Source organism: Petaurus breviceps, unplaced genomic scaffold, assembly GCF_028583685.1.
Source record: "Petaurus breviceps papuanus isolate PSGF00001 unplaced genomic scaffold, PetGlider_PUasm1.0 154, whole genome shotgun sequence".
NCBI classification, from domain to species: domain Eukaryota; kingdom Metazoa; phylum Chordata; class Mammalia; order Diprotodontia; family Petauridae; genus Petaurus; species Petaurus breviceps.
The window spans coordinates 7,074,745-7,087,650 of NW_027185715.1; the positions used below are offsets into that span (position 1 = coordinate 7,074,745).

Below are 12,906 nucleotides of genomic sequence, written 5' to 3' on the forward strand. Positions count from 1 at the left end.
TATATCATATGTCATGTATAATTAATATTAATATATTATTATTAAAGCATTTATATAATACTTTAAATATTGTAAAGTGCTTTCTCAATTGATACTAATGACAATTCTTATTAGACAGGTGCTATTATTTTCTCCATTTATACAAAAAATACAAAAAAAGTAAACAGGCTGAGAGAGATTAAACAAATTGCCTAAGCTCACATAATTAATAAATGTTTGAGACAGTATTCAAACTTTGATCTTTCTAACTCCAAGTCAAATGCTCTAACTACTGTACCACTCATATTGAGAAAAATATAGGAAGGCATTATCTTGTAGATCAATCCTTGTATCTTTGAGATAGTCCATTGTTAAAAACAGTGCAAATTCTTAGGCACAGGAACAACTGTGACAACTAGTATTGTTCCCTTGGTATGGAAAATCACAAAATAACATTTCAAAACTGGAAAGTACTTCAGCCGCTTTCTACTCTCATACCTCACAAAAGAAAAAACATTCCCATTTTAACTATACTGTTTTTTAACTATATTAACTATAATGTTTTTTAACATACCTGACAATTAATCATCTAGTTTCTGCTTGAGGTCTTCCATGATGTGGGAAACCACCCTTTCTTCAGTTATACCATTCTATTTTTGTATGGTCCTAATCACTAGTAAGGTGCAGCTAAATGGTACAGTAGACAAGAGTGTCAGGCCTGGAGTCAGGAAGACTCATCTCTCTGAGTTCAAATGTGTCCTCAGACACTTATTAGCTGTGTGACCTTGGTCAAGTCATTTAACCTTGTTTGCTTCAGGTTCATCATTCCTCAAAATGAACTGGACAAGGAAATGGCAAATGACTGGTATCTCTGCCAAAATGTTCCAAATGGGATCATGAAGTTTTGGACATTACTGGAAAAAAAATGCCTGAAGGACATTAGTAAGTCTCTTCCTCATTTTAAGCCTAATCTAACCTCTTTGCAACATCCATCATGTTTCTCTTAGTTCCACCCTCTCTGGTTAAAGGAATGCATCTAAACTGTCCTCCACCTGACATTCTTTCAAATACTTGAAAACAGTCCTTTCTCTGAATCTTACATTGCAGAGACTAAACACCTCTAGTAACTTCAACTGCTCCACATTTGTCATAGAATCAGGGCATTCATCATTTGGATTGCCTTGTTCTTAACACTTTCCCAGTTGACAATGTATTTTCTTAAACTTTGTCATCCATAATTAATCACAATATTTCAGATATGGTCATAATAGGTGAAAATATTGTTAGTGCCACAACATTGTTTTACCCTAAAGTTATGCCTTTCTTAACATAACACAAGACCAATTTCTTATGAACTTTATTTTAAAATTTTTAAATATTTTTGATGTCATTTGTTTTTAGATAATCACCATTTCAAGATATATCCCACCATTGAAGATGAATTAAACCCTCTTTTTTCCACAAAGAAATATGAATAAAGGAAAAATTATTTGATGATTTTGTATAACTTGTTCAAATTACGATAATTATCAATTTCTCACTGATTCCACCTGTAGATTTTAAGCTGCCATGACTTCTCCTTCTCCCAAAAGTGTGAAGACTTTCCTCAGCTGAATGGGTGATTGAAAACATTTTGTTCCAAAGGTCACGAAAGCAGCTGAAGCAAGTATTTTAGAGTGCTTAGAGCTTGGTTAGTCCTTAAAGATGCCAAGGTCATCCACTGCATTCTGAACCATCACTGGTCATCTTGGCTTTTGTCCTGCCACTGAACTTGGATGACACAGGAAGAGTGAGGTTTCACACAACTCTGTCTCATTTAAATCAAATTCATGGATAAGTCAAGACATCACCATTTAAAATTTTTTTGCTCAATTTTTACTTGCTCAAATATACAATTGAGCAAACAACTTAAAACTATGCCTTTTATTTCCACTTTATTTGTTCTTCATTTTTTTTCTGTAAGTTAGTGTCCCTCTCATTAGATTAGCAATTTATCTGTTTTTATATTTTTTAAATGTTCTTGGTTTTATTCATTTAATGTTTTGTTTTAGTTTATTGCTTACAATTTTGTTTGCATCTTTTATTCTCTAAATTTATAATTTTGCTTTTTAAAACCTCACTCCTTGTTAGTTGTACACCCAAGTCATTGATCTACTATGACTCTCTTTTGTGGATGAAAGTATTTTGAGATAAATTCATCTTAAGGACTGATTTCAATCTCATGTTTTTTAATTTTTTCTTTAATTAAATGAGCAATTGTTCCTATGATTTATTCGTTGACTCCAATTGATAGGATTAAATTATTTTGTCTTTAAGTTTGAATCCTATTTTAAAAGCCTCTTATCATTCATACTCAACTATTACAGTCAATAAAGAATTCTTAATATGTTTACCTCTTTAATTTTTGTGAGATTTCTATGACCTTGCACATGGCCAGGCTTTGTGAAGGTCCCATGTTCATTATTAGAACATATGTATATTCCTTGGATTCCCTTTCACCAACTATCCAAAATCTAGCATATCCAGCCAGTGGTGTGCTGATAAAACAGCTCTGGGGGTGGGGTGGGGGGAGTATATGTGACATATCTTTCTGCCTTATGTGATAGTAATGGCAATTAAAGATTCCCCTGTATTGGCTTGGTTTTCAAATTGATTGTGTTAAAACCCAGAGTTTGTTAATCCCACCTGTGGGATGGGCTTGTTGATGTGAAAAGAAAGTCCTGAACTGGGAGGAGCTGGTGATGTAGATTTGGAGAGACACTAGAGAGAGGCGGAAGATCTTTTTTTGGAAGCAGCACCTCGTGGAGAGAGAGAGACTAAGAGAATTGCTGGTGGCCGCTTTGAATTGCCCTGGACTTTTGAGACCTGCCCCCCTGAGCTGCCAAGGACTGAGGAGACATGGCTGTTTTGCTGGTACTTTGTCTGTCTGTTTTGATGTTATTTTGCCAGATTTGTCCACTGGTGAAAGACTGTCCTGTTGAAGAAGTCCTGGAACCTGGCATTTGGTTAAGAAGCCCTGAGACTGTCCTGCAGACAGAGAGTGAATACTGTCCACTGATGAGGGACAGTACTGTTGTTGCAGGGGTCTGGAGACTGTCCTGCAGACAGAATGAATACTGTCCACTGGTGAAGGACAGTGCTGTTGTTGCAGGGGTCTGGGAACCTTTCTGTTGGTTCGGAAGCCCTGAAGAAGGATTTTCTTGTTGGATGTTTACAGAAATCCTGGGAGAGGGCTTTGCTAATGTGTTCAGGGGTTCTAGGACTGTTCTACAGACAAAGGATAAATTCATGAAGGGACTGGCAATGTATCTTATGGCCTTGCTAAGCCTTGTCTCCCCAGGAACTAAGATTGCTGAGAACTTTCCTCGTGTCAAGATGAAGAAAAGACCTCCATTTGGGTATTAAGTGCTGTGTTTAAACTTGATGTAACTCTGGGGTAGATTCAATTGTGATCCTAGGGGTGGGGAACTTTTGACCTTATTGTGCTCTGTGATTGACAAGTGAAGGTACTTTACCTATGTTTGGAAAATAATCTCCATTTGAGAAGAGGGGTTTTGTGGTGGACCAAATGAAGGTATAGCCTAGGGGTGGAGTAGTATTTAGAACAGGGACTTTGTAATTGATTGAATGATTGGAAAGTCCTGGGGTGGGGTAGTCCTTGGAGATTATTTAATCACACTTAGTAAATGCTGTATTTTGAATGATGTCATGTTTTGATCTTCTCTGTTCTTGGTTTGTCACTGAATAAAATAGAGAGCACCTATGCTGGTATTTTGAACCTGGGAAGTTGCCTTTCCTTGGCATTACATTACACCTTATTAATGCTTTCTCAATCACTTTCTTATCTAGAATAAAAAAGAAAACAGAGAAGAAGATATTTTCCACATGTGAATTCCAAGGCTAAAGTAAGCTTCTGGAATAAAAGGTTTCTGTGGCAAGGTAGAAAAATTGTGTATGGCTCCCTGGGGAGGAACACAGTCTATGTTTCAGATTCATTGTCTGTTCCCTGAACATAACATTCCATCTCTCTTCTCTGAACATGCAAAGGCTGACTTTCATGCTTGGAATGTTCTCCTTAACTTTCAGTTCCTAGAGACTCTAGCTCTCTTCAGATCTCAGCTCAAAAGTTACCTCCTGTAAATGACCTTTCCAGATTTCCCCTAGTTGTCAGTGCCCTCTCCCACCTAAAGTTATTTTGTTTTTATTCTTTAAGCTGACCTATCTGGGTATGTGTGCTGTTTTTCCCCAGGATATCATATTGGCAATATGCTTGAGGTTTCTTAAGTCCCCATATATTCCTTCCTAACCCTATCAATTACCAGCAATGCTATACAATTGGAAATCATAGTTATCGCACAAACTGTGAAATATTAAAATTGCAGATAAAAAAATCCCTCTAATAACAAAAATGGAGTCAAATGTTCATGGTATTATGAGAGGAAGAGCATTCGTAACATCTATTCTGTATGTTTATTACCACAGGCTAATGGGAAAGGAAAAGAATGAGGTGATGGTTATGCTAATGGCAGAAGTGACTTCTCATATTATTAATTCATGCTTGTCTCAGTAAAGTGCAAAATTCAACAGCCCACAAAAGAGTCAGTTGAAATAATCCATTAAAATCAGTTTTTACTCAGAAGTGAGTTTACCTCATCAGTTAAAAGTTCAAATTCGTTAGAAAATTACTTTTCTCTCCATTACCTCTGCTCTCTGTCTCTTTCTGTGCACAGATACAGATGATAAATGGTAACTAGAAACAAATTTTAGCTAATACGTTAATGTTTTCAGCCATCAGTGTTTTAAGAGCACCAGGTGGATCAGATTATCCAATCGTATGCCAATATTCGAGTACCCCCAATCATCCACAGAGATCAAATACATTCATGATCATCCATCTCTATTATGTGCCACTTAAATATTTACTCTCTTTAACTAAATACATTTTAAAATGAACAGATCCATTGTCTGTGATGACTATAATATATTTTATGGCTTATAGCTTAAGTTTGATTTTGATACACAGAGTTTATAAAAAATAAAATGCATGATTATCTCACAGAGTAAGAGATTAATCATTTTTTTCTCATGTATTTGGCGGATACCTGATCCAGCCAAGTGTATCAAATATTTTTTTTTCTTATGACATGTATGTCTTCATAAAACAGTAACCAGTAATTAGACCTTTTATTGCAATTTTTTCTAAAAGATGCAATCAGAGACATGTATGATGGGGTTGGGGAAAGACAAAGGTAAACAGATCACATATCAAGGGGACTGACTAATCAGTGGTATCCACACAATATCAGCTCTAACAGGAGATCAACAAAGTGAGTGAACTTTGTGTGTTGGATTTATAGGAGAGAGAAGAAAAAATGTACACACAATAGGCATTCATAAATGGGTTTTAATCCATTAAGGATCATCAGTAAAGTCTCTCTTTCCCCAGTTTATACTACAGTGACTGACCCATCATAGATGCTTAATAAATATTTATTGGGGTTAATAATATTAATTAATTAAATTAATTAAAAGATCCATTAACATATGAAAATAAATTACCCTGTTAGAGCAAGTTTGATTCTCAGTTTACTCATCTGTAAAAGAACAGGTTTGGACTGAATGATTTCTTCTAGCTTTAAAAATCTATCATGTTAATTTGAGCATTTGGGGAACAATTATCAGTAGGATATTATGATTGAAGGAAAGGATCATAGAAGAGGAAGATAAAATATAACTAAATGGGGACCTGATTACAATAGTATTAGAATTAATACACTTCTCAAAGTCTTTCATTTACTACTAGAACCACTCTACAAGTTGATGGATCTATATTAATGTGTAAAAAAGGCTTAAATGTCTTGTTAGTGATTTAATGGCAACTGTCCTCGACTTTGCCTCATGACTAGGTATTAAAATACTCAAATATGACCCAATTTTAAAATATTCTATTATTTTGTTTCATGTTTTTGTGAATTGGGCAACAAATAATCTTGCATCTCCAAACTCCCTTCAATGTATTCTAAAAGTTGGACCAATGGGAGCCACATGCTTCACTCCCAAAAAGATTTTAAGAAGATACATTATCATGTCTTTTCCTATGTTAGCTGCTATATCATTTTTGAACAAGGTGCCAACAGATGGTGTTCAGGACATACTGTTCAGATGATATCAATAGAAAGTCTAAACACTCTTTAGGTATTATGCTCCCTAAAATTTTATTCCTAATATGTTGAACCTGATGATGAGAAAGTCTTTTTTTTATATAATTGAATTTATTGTTCTATATTTGTTCATAGAATTGAAAGAGATGAATCAGAACCACCAAAATTTAAATATGGCAATAATCTTTTTTTTTTTTGCTTTTTGGAGGGCAATTGGGGTTAAGTGATTTGCCCAAAGTCACACGGCTAGTAAGTTTGTTAAGTGTCTTGAGGCCGGATTTGAACTCAGGTCCTCCTGACTCCAGGGCCAGTGCTCTATACACTGAGCCACCTAGCCACCCCAATATGGCAATAATCTTTAAGATTTTTTTCCCTACTTATGGAGTGTATTCTTGGTAGTAAGAACTTAGAATGTTTCAGTTCACATATAATTGCATAGTTAAAGAAATGCACCTGCTGGTAGAGTGTTAATTAGTCATGTTCTGCATGTCACTGTTAGATCTACTTCACAGAGCTCCAGAAATTGTTACTTTCTGCCTTGATAAATTATTCTTTGTTCATTTAGCTTTTAATATCTTCCTAATAGTGCTTAGACACAGTATTCCAAATCGCTATTATCTGGTATTCTTGAAATCATTTTTGTTAATGTTAGTATGAACAATGGACTTGTCTCATGTCAGCTTCTAACACTCCTTTTGCTTCACTTGCAGTTATTTAAAGACAATTCAAAGATAACTACAGAAGTGACTAATGTTACTTCCATAGTTTTAGCTCTCTCTGCATTAAAATTGTATACTCCTCAGAAATTATTATTTAAAATTATTTTGAAATTTGTTATTTAATTTATATAAAAAACTGAAGTTTTATGAATGTAAATACCAGTTTGGGGAGGGGTGTACCAAGGGGTAGACTACCATGCTGAATACTTCAAACTGCAAAGCATAATAGTATGTCAACTATTTTGCAAAAACATGGTTTATGACTAAAACAGGTAAAATTCAAAGAAAAAGAGAAACCACATAAACATTTGGAGAAAAGTATGATTTTAAAATGGCAGGTACACTGGGTTTGAACACTGGGTTTGAAATCAGGAAGACTCATCTTCCTGAGTTCAAATCTGTCCTCAGATTCTTAATAGTTATGTGACCCTGGGTAAGTCACTTAATCATGCTTGCCAGAGTTTCTCATTTCAAAAATGAGCTGGAGAATGAAATGCTCAACTACTTTCTTTGCCAAGAAATCCCCAAATGGGTCTTAAAGAATTAGACATGACTGAAATTACCCAACAACAACAAATTATTTTAAAATGGTTATTGATTTGATAGGAGAAATTTGGAACAGTTTGACTTTTTACCTGAAAGGTGAATCACTGAAAATCAGGACGGACTCACTGAAAATCAGGATGGTCACACTGAAACCACAACTCGACAGTAGCTGCAAAATAACCAGAGAAGAATTGAAAACAAGGTGAGGGCATGTGATGGGAAATTGAAAAGCTACTTTGTCTGAGCTGTGGCTATTGGAAGCAATCAAGGGATAGAAGGCTTCTGCTAACTGATTTCTGATTGGTTGGAGAGAGAATTGACTTCATTGTTCAGAAACCCTTTAGTGTCAGGTAGAATTGGAAACAGGTGAAACCTTTCATCAAGCGTTTATTGTTCTCTGCTGCCCCCTCTGGCTTGAGAAGGAAAAGGAGAGGGAGTTTTAGTGTTGAAACACAGAGCAGCAACTGGTTTAGAGAAAAACTGGGCTAGGCTGGTTTGTATAGCCCACAAATAACTAGTATTGTGAGATTTGTGATTCTCTAGTCTACAGAGAATTGCTACTCACATTAAAAGCTAACCTTTTCTAAATGTGATTTTAAAGAAGGTGATTAATTGAAAAAAAGCTTATAAAAGTAATGTTCCAGTAGAGAAAATAAGAATTTTGCAGGCTAAAGAGGCAATCAGTGATCTGAGAATCAGGTTCATGAGGTGCAGATGATCCTAAATGGAAGCAAAACCAATGAAACCTGAAGTTCAGAGTTGCACATTACTCTAAACATGTGAGTTTTCCTCCCCCATAAGCTTCTTAACAGGTTCCTAAAAGTGAGTCCCCATAACTATTGAGTATGTAGTAATCTAAGGGCATAATCTCTATTGATGCATGTATTGTGATGTATTTCATTATTTGTTTTCTTTGACATAGTATATTAAGAGTTGTCTCTTATTTTAAAATTAAATGATAATTTTAAGATCCAAAATGTCATTACTTTGAGTTCCATGTAGTGTAAATTGCATATATTGTTGATTGGGCATGCCTTCTTGAATCACTGGTTGTGAAATTGGAAAATCCATCAGATGAGACCAACCATTTATCCTCATTTCATAGACAGAAATAGATGAAGGCCTAGACTACTGTGTTTGTAATAGGAGTGGAAAGAAAGGGTTGAATGAGAGTGATATGGTGGAAAGAGAAGTCACAGAAAAAATGGCCAGGTTCTTAAGTGGCTTGCTGTTTCTTCCAGGGAAAACACATAGGTGCAAAAACACACAGGCATGCAGACACACAGAGATACCCAAACTTCCCAAATTTGCATTTATAAACCTCCATAGTTAGATTGGACCTACCTGTCTAGTCATATTACTTTGGTCCTTGTGAAGTATGCTTCATTCACAAGATCATAGGAACATAGATTAAGATCTGGAAGGGATCTTTGAAGCCATCTAGTCCATCCCCTCAATTTACACTTAAATATATTGAGTCCCAGAGGAATTAAATGAATTGCACATGGACACCCAGGAAGTAAGTGGCAAAGCCAAAATTTAAGTTTAGACCATCCAACTCCAAATTTATCAGTCTTTCTAAAACACCATGCTTGTTCTGATTCTGACCAAACAGGTATCTCTTAATTTCTTAAAATGAATAATAAATTTTATTTCCATGAATTCCTAAATGGCATGCCCTATGACTGGCCTGAAATTTCTTCTCATTTATATATTTTATATTTCCTTACTTCTTTCTAGGCCCATCTCAGGTGTCACCTTTTTAATTATTTCCCTGTGCTTCCTATCCTCAAAAGAGCCTAGATTATGCTTATCTATGTATATTTTGTACCTTCCCAGTACAGATAAACTCTTTGAAAACCAGGAAGTTGTATACTCTAGCACTACAATACTGTCTCTTTCATTGTTCAGTCATTTCCAGTCTTATCCTGTTCTTGGTGATATATCATTTGGGGTTTTCTTGGCAAAAACACTGAAGTGGTTTCCTGTTGCCTTCTCCAGCTCATTTTACAGATGAGTAAACTGAAACAAACAGGGTTAAGTGACTTTCCCAAGGTCCCACAAATAGTAAGTATCTGAGGTCAGATTTGAACTCAGGAAGATTAGTCTTCCTGACTCCAGGCCCAATACTCTGTCCAGTGTGCCACTTAGCTGCTCATAGTTTCTAACATTTAATGAGTTTTTCTTTGCTAGAATTGAATTGAATTGGCAACTGATTCAATTCACAGTGTGAAAAAAGAAAATAAATATTTAAAAAACTACATTTGTGATCGTAGAAGTCTGCAGGACTGTGGTGTCATTAACAGAAAGAGAGAAGAGAGGGGAAGGGTGAGTTTAAGGGGAAAATGTCAAATTTGATTGTAGACATGTTGGGTTTTAGATGCCAACAGAATACCAAGGTGAAGTTATCTAGAAGGAAGTTAAAAATACAAACCTAAGACTTTGAAGAGAGTTTGGAGATAGGATATGGCATGATGCTATGGCAAGATCCTTCAAGATTCCCATTAACTAAGATCCATTGGAAGGTGTCATGCTAAAGCAGGTCATGTTATGGCAAGAGCTCAAATGTATTAAACAATGAAAGTTTTTTTAGAACCAGAGATTCATGTCATAATACTTGATAAATGACTATCCATATCCATCAATGCCTATCCATTGATTCGAGTCACCAATAATTTTGAATGGTAATTTATTTTTTTCATCATTAATCTCATTACAAAGATTATTTGAACTTCAGTAAACTAAGCTAGAAAATGTGAAAAGCAGGATCAGTAAAAATGGGGAGATTAAAGGAATTCATTCTTAAATGCTTAATCTCTAAATTTAACCTATTGATAGACTAGAAATAGGAAAATATTAGAACAGATATTTCACTACAAAAACATGGTTACAAAAATGGTCACTATTCAACTAAAATTTAGAAATAGATGTGATAATTTTTTCAAAATTTACTAAAATCGATAGGTAAAAGTATCAATATAAGAAACTAGTATGTCTAACTGAACTCAGTTAAGACCAAATGTAACAGGCCAGAACAAATTGGAAAGTGAAAAAGTCCACTATAAACAATTCACTTAGAAACATTGGATCTTTCTTGTTGTATAGCACTATAAATAAGACTTCTAAATATAAAAAGAATTTCAGGTTGTTTTATCCTGAAAGTTTATTTCTCTTCTCAGAAAGGTTTTAGGGTTTTGTGTCTTAGTACATTTTAAGGAAAACTATTTTCAGACCCATGGAGAGTGTTATGGAAATTCTAGTCACTATTTCTATATAGGTGATACTCAAATTGAAATATCTCTAACCAGAGTCTTTCTCCCAAACAAAAGACCTACATTTCCAATTGGCTGCTGGAGTTATCCATTTCAGATATCCAGTTAACATTTAAAATCTTATATGCCTTGTTCCTCTCCCAAAATATCATGAGAGCGTAGATTTAGAGTTGGAAGAGATCTTATGGGTCATGTAGCCTAATGCTGTCAAATTCAAATAGAAATGGGGCTATTAACCTATTGGGAGCAGAGAGAGAGAGAGATCCCTGTGGGTGCTTATGGACTTGGAAAATTACATACTAACATATGTTTACTTGTTTTGTTAAATGTTTCCTATTTAATTTTAACCTGGTCAAGGTCTCAGTCGAGAGTGTTGTAGGCCATATGTTTAACACCTCTGATCTAATCTAATTCCTCAGGTGAAAGAACTAAAGCTCAGAAAAGCTAAATTATTTACCCAGAGTTCTGCGGGTGATAAACAAAGAGCTGGAACTCAAATTCAGGTCTTCTAATTTCCTTATTTATTATGCTTTCTAATGTGCCATGCTGTTTTTCAACATCATGCAAACACAATGAGCACGTTTCCATTCCTTGGATTATAGCACCTATGAACATAATTTTATCTGACAGAAAGAAAGCAGAATAGTTCAACTCATTTAAACTTCATTTTGATTTTCCAAGAAGAATGATTTTAGGATGAAGAAGTTTAAAATGAAAAAGTAATGATAAATCAGGCACTGAAACCTAAAAAAAGTGAAGAGAAAAAGATTTTTCTTTCTTCAGTGGGTTAAGACAACAAGTCCAGTTGGATTACATCACAGCATACTGAAAGAACTTATGTTTTGATTTCCGATTCTATTGATAATCTTTGTGGGTAAATACTGTTGAGCATGCAGCAGGTAAATGTAATCTCAACTTTCAAAAAAGGAATGTTCTAGGAGAATGAATTTGGTTTCAAATCTTGGAAGGATTCTATAATTAACTATTCAATGGATAGTTATGTAGATCAAGAAATCAAACTCATGATCAATGTGATCCAGCAAAGGCTGTTGGATGCTAAGTCTTTGTTAAATTCCTCTGACTGATCAAAAAACTTGTTTTCCAGAAACTCCCCTTATCTCCAGGAATCCTGGTTCAAAGATTTTTATGGGTTCCTGTTATTTCAGACTGATCCCCTTCCTAGACTCATATGGTTTCTCCTCATCTAAGGCTAAATGATTCCTCTGGAGGGGTTGTTGAATTGCATAGCATTTTCTAGGGAACTAGAGTGTGTTTTAGACTCATTCCTATATATTTCTCAGATTTTTGTCTACCTTACCTTTTTAAAAGCAAAATTGTTGGGAGATGGTGCAGGTGTACCAAAATCTTGATTCAGTCATTTATCCTTGTTTTATTTCATAAATTAAAAAAATTAATAATTTAACTTAAACTTTTAAAAAAATCCATTAAGAAATATAAATAAGCAAGAATTATCCTATGAAATAGATATCATCAAAGTTCCATCATTTGAGATACTTATCCCCAATATAAGGAATCGTTTTCAACAAAGATTAGTCAATAATCAGTAGTTATCAAACATTCATTAAGGGTCAGTATATTATGTACCAAGCAGTGTGCTAAGACCTGGGGATACACATGTTATATATTTGTATATTGTATACATACATCTGTGTGCGTGTATATATATATATACATATATATGCACATACATATGTACATACATATATACACATGTGTTTATAATGTAATTGGGTAAAATAACACACAAAATAAGAAAGCTGAAAAAATAGGGGTGGAGTGGGGAGGAAGGGGAAGTATCTGGACGGGGCATGGTAGTGAAGTCAAAGAAGTTCATAATGAATGCAACCTGGGTGGGAAATAGAGATGTTTGTCCTTAAATGAAGGTTTAGGAGTTCATTTTTCTGTTCTCTAATCGGAAGGAAAGAGAGTACTGATGAAATATAAGTATTAAGGCTTATCATATATTGTAGGAAGATGATATTTAACAATGATAAGGGACCTAAGAGTATGGTGGAGAAATCAAGAAGTCCAAAATGGATGTAGCCAGAGAAATTACTTCTTTTATCCTTATCTACCATGACCAGATTCATCTCAGTTACACTCTGTACACAAGTTATATTTAATTGCTTCTACATGGATATTAATATTACTATGTGCACACCACAGACACTAGGCTAGTTTCTGAATAAGGTAGAAAAATAAATCAGA

At 34.7% G+C, this 12,906-nt stretch overlaps 1 long non-coding RNA gene across 1 annotated transcript; it reads left to right on the forward strand.

The window, feature by feature from the left end:
* Positions 1-2,614: 2,614 nt before the first annotated feature.
* LOC138156347 (uncharacterized) lies at positions 2,615-3,683 on the forward strand. Its single transcript, XR_011167127.1, has 2 exons — positions 2,615-3,485; positions 3,554-3,683. It is a non-coding gene; the product is annotated as an uncharacterized lncRNA (long non-coding RNA).
* Positions 3,684-12,906: the final 9,223 nt, after the last annotated feature.